This window comes from Bactrocera tryoni, chromosome 2 (assembly GCF_016617805.1).
Source record: "Bactrocera tryoni isolate S06 chromosome 2, CSIRO_BtryS06_freeze2, whole genome shotgun sequence".
NCBI classification, from domain to species: domain Eukaryota; kingdom Metazoa; phylum Arthropoda; class Insecta; order Diptera; family Tephritidae; genus Bactrocera; species Bactrocera tryoni.
In genome coordinates this window covers 69,798,774-69,803,933 of record NC_052500.1, presented here as the reverse complement: position 1 = coordinate 69,803,933, position 5,160 = coordinate 69,798,774, and positions in this window count along the sequence as shown.

Genomic DNA, 5,160 nt, shown 5'->3' with positions numbered 1-5,160 from the left:
AGAAACCGACATACCCATAATCGAGTAAAATTGAATTAGCGTGGCAAAAGGACCGCTCTATTCTCACAAGGATGTATGTACGCATGTATGAACTCCTTCCCACAAGTTGCGTGGCCAACTTATGCCGCCTGTTGAAGGATTAAGTGCCAACAAGCATTGTCCATACACCACACCCACTGGCACATACAGACCTAAACACATGTGGAAACCACTATATACATACCTACATGTTAGTGGATGTGCGTGAAACACGAGAACTGTGGAAGCACTTCATTAAAAGAGGTGAACAACAAAGAGGCAACTTGTTGTGCCACTTTTGAAGTGTGAAATGTTACACCTCATAGAAGTGTTCCACGTCACGCTGAGCTATATACGTAGGTGGAGGCGCCGTCAATTAGTGGCATAAGCATTGATGCATATATACTATATATATATGTATAGTACATATATGTGTATATTCCGGTGTGAAATCAAATATATCTTACTGTATTTAACGGTATGCTATTGAAGTCTATTTAAAAGCCAGTCTTGATTAAAAAGAAGGAACTCGAGAGGCTCAATCGTTAAGTATCTCGAATTTTCTGGGATTACAATTTGTTGATGGAAGGTTCTGAAATCTTTTTTCTAGATGGTATACTAGATTAGGTTAGAGTATGTTAGATTAATTGGGATAAAATTATGATACACTCTCAAATGGGTCCATTGTGATAGGAGGATGATAAAGTGAAAGGGAGCTAGAGAGAATCTAAACGAGAGAAATGGAAAGAGAGTAAGACAGAAAGAAAGATATCGAGAAAATAAGGGCGATAGAAAGTATTCGAAATTAAGAGATAAAGAGAAAAGTAGAGAATGAGAAAAATATATCGACAAAGAAAGATAAGTAGATATAGAGGAAAATAAATCGATAACGAGCGTCTTCGAATAGATTATGATACAGAAAGGGATTTCTCTATCGAATCGATAAAAAGAGTCTGATCTGAGTCGGATGGATTATTATACGCAAAAGGAGGAAGCAAATGCGTGAAAGAGAGAAATGGATAGAAAGAGAAAATAATAATGAGAAAGAGAGAGTAGCAGAAGTAGAGAAAGATAGTCCAATATAAAAGCATTCGGATGGATTATTTTTCCTCTTTCCATAAAAAAAACCTTCGCATAGATTATTATACGCAAAGCGAAGGAGCGCAAGAGAGAATGATATTGAGACAGTAAGAGGATGAGCAAAGTAGAAAAAACGGAAAATAGATCGAGAAAGAGATCCTCCAATTAAATTGTACAGAAAGCTCTGGATCGTTATAGAAAATGGGCGGATTATTATAGCCAAAAGCTAGGCACGTGAATGTTAAAAGAAGGAGAGAATGATTCAGAGAATCAGAGGTAAAGTCAAATATATATGTATATAAAGAGGTTGGGTTGAGGTTATATGTAGTAAAAAAATTTAAGAAAGCAGCTATGAAGATAGAAATGCTGACGTATATGATATCACAACGCTGTAAAGTTATGAAAAACATAGGGATATACGAACGGGTTAACTAGCTATCTTTTCAACAACTTCTTATTAGCAATGAAAGAAACCAGTTATGCCGCGATAATTCTATGGATATAATACCGATGCAACTTAAGTACAACAGAGGCTCTATTTAAGATAGGAAGAGTCGAAGTAGCGGTTGCCAAAAAACCTTCTTTACAGCGGAAGTCTTCTGTAAGGCATATTGGCATTAAATGACCATGTCTTTTAACTCTTCGAAAATCTAAAAATGTTTAAGAAAAACGAAACATGGAACGATATAAAAATTTTGAAGAATACACAGATGTGACAAAATATCGGATGTCGGTATCAGCTGAGAAGCTAAGTGGTTATGCAAAGTAATTTCAAACCAGAAGAGGCTCAGAGTCCTAAGATCACATCCGATACCACTGGCTCTTCTCAAAAGGAAAGGCAATACCAAAAGTGTAAATTTCACTAAGAAGTTCAAGATTACCCTCTTTATGAAATGACTCCACTCTCGAGCTACTGCTTAGGGGCAGTACAATCAAATGGTACACCGACGGCTCGAAAACGTCGGAGGGAATGTGTAGAGATAAACCTCCAACGCAAATATTACAACGAACGAATAACCCTACTTAGCTACAGTTAAGCGGCACTTAAAGCAATATCTGCCTACGAGATCAAAGCGCTGCTGGTGCAGGAGTGTAGAGAACGGCTGAACAGTCTTTCAAAATGAAAGCAAGTGCACCTTATCTGGGTGCCCGGTCACAAAAGTATAGCCGAGAATGAACTGACTGATGAACTCGTCCGCTCCGCAGCATCCACTAACATGGTATTACCTGAACCCTTCATCGCGGTGGGTCCTCATACATAAAGCAGCTGGTCCGCAAGGAAAAAGGAGTAAGCAGAGGCAAGAGAGGTATTGGCCACAACTCCATGCGCCCTGCCAACTTGCTAAAGGGTGGTTACAACCTCAGCAGGTTTAAATATGATATCAACCTCCCAAGGGGCAAACTTAGGCTATTTGTCGCATTCTACACTGGCCACTGTATCATTAGCACCCAGCAGTATATTGGAACTTATCAATATGCTGAAGCTAAGTGGGTCGTTGTGACTTTGGAGAGGACACAATAGACTTGGAAGATCTACTGATAGAGATGTGACAGTCAAATACCAAAGAGCTGGATCGCATCGTAATCTCAAGAATACCTATAAGAAAGTGTATTATTATGCATAAATTTGCGGAACCTCTCCATCATCAAAGCCATCTAAAAAGTAATATGAAAATCTACTGAAATGAGATCCATAAACTTATAATACTTCTACGTCTAACCTCACGGTTAACAGATCAATATGCGTAGACTGGAACCTAAGGGAGTCTGAAGGTATCGCTATCGTTTCAAATATGTTTCTAAATAATTTTTCAACCACGAGGTTTCCCATATACTAAAGCTTGTGACTAAGAAAAAGTAAATCAAATGATTTAAATTCTTTCATGTCTGTGCTAGACTGACGTACTGACATACTTGAATTTTATATTCTGACTCCGCACTAATTTCGCACACATTCACGCAATCCATTTGGGCACTTCTGACCCAACTTTGTGCATGACTAATAATTGCAAATTTATTGCCGGCCACACGCCTCTCACGCAAGCCAACGCGAGAGCGAGTATAGTACACGATGTAATATCTGAAACAAACAAACATGATCATAGGTGCATACATACAGGCGCATATATGGAACTTACGGCGCTGAGGTGGAGCTTTGCAATGGGAATAGTCCAAACAAAGCGTGCAAATTGTGGGATAAAACGCGCGAAACGTTGGGAAACATAAAAAACGCTAACCGAAAGTAAAATAAAAGTGAACATTTTTTTCAACACAAACATGCTGACATAATAAATTTCGAAAAGTGGATTAAAAAATTTAGCAAACCTCTAAACTGTAATATAAAAGCAAAGCAAAGCAGGAAGAGAAGTGTGAATGCGAAACAAATCTATTGAAAAGACTGCAAAGTGTGGTATAAAAGCGGCAAAATTAGTGTAAAAATGTGTATTCCCGGTCTGAAAGGATTTTTTGACTTATTTAATATATTTGTATACCCTTAACGGAATAGTATTAAGCTTGCTATGAGTTTTGTAATACACAGAAAGAAAACTTCTCTCAGTTTCTGAGAAGAGTGTGACATTTTACACATACATACATATATATTTCTCTCCAAGAAGCTACTCCCTGTGTCGGAACAGCCGATATCCGAACACTATAGTCTATAGGTTATGTTCGGTTAGATTGCTGTGCAGCTTCTGAAGATGGTGTCTGGTAAGATTCTCAGCCTTACAGCTTTTCTAGACTCCTCCAACCACATAAAGACTCCATAGAACTATGCTATCGTAGAGCCAGAGTACCACTTTCGTTGAGAGACGTCACCTTTTGCCTTTTATACGGCAATATAAGGCAATCGATGCCTTTTTTTCTCTCTCTTCGATATTCGACTTCCACGAAAGTTTCCTATTCAGGATGAGCCTTAGATGTTTCACTGTATCCACCGTTTATAGACAGATGCCTTCCATTTGCAGCATCGGTACCACCGGGATCTTGTATCTTTTAGTAAATATAATCATCTCGGTTTGATTTGGGTTGGGAGACCTCTTCCGACGTCAACTGGTACACGGTACTCAGTAAATTTCCTTTGACCATAAGTGCTACAACGTCTGCATAGACAATCACCCGGTATTCATGCTCCTCAAATATTTTAAACAGGTCGTAATGACCAAGATCCATAGAAAAAGAGAGAGTACTCCACTTTGTAGGCTTTCCCTATTCATTTTGTCGATCACGTGCTTTATCTCATACTTTTTATACCCTTTTACACCACAAGAAATGCACCTGTGAAGGCTATTATCGATTTGGTACAGCCGAAGTTAGCGTCCTCTCTTGTTTTTTACAAATTTACTACAACAATTTCGCACACAAAATTTCATCCAGTAGTAGTATGTGAGCAAAATGGGAGTAAATAAAAATTGTTTGAATTTCTAAGCGTGAAATCTTTTATGTGGGCGTGTGAATAAAACAATTTCCAACACATTTCACCCGCGGCATACAAATAAAGAAACGTTACATTGTACATATTTATACATAACCCTGTCCATATGTGTATGTGCTGCCCAAAACGTAAAAAAAAAAATATATACATATATATACAGAAAAAATTTACACCATCTAAAGAATGTATTTTGAATACTCACATGTGTTTGTGTGTTTAGCTAACACATTTAATCGCTAACGTGTTGCATATTTTACGGCGCACAGAAGGTCAAACAAACTGTATCAATTTCGGCGAACGCACAGTGGGGAGGCTGAAAGGAAAAAAATTTGATTTTAAATTACCATTTCAGTTATAAATAATTTTTTGATTATTTTTTGAAAAAGTGGGCGTGGCCTACAACTACTAATAGAAGCGCGATAACTTTCTAACGAATCAAGACAGATTTTCGGTACCTAAATGGAACAATGGTCAGATTATTTCCTTTTACAATACTCATAAGTTATTTTAAAATCAGTGAAGGCATCGAAAAATATTCTTGCTTCTAACAATGATCGAAATCCATGAGCTCAACACCAATCTACTACAGCTTTTCGAGTCCCAAATGTTGAATAGGAAAACCTCATTGA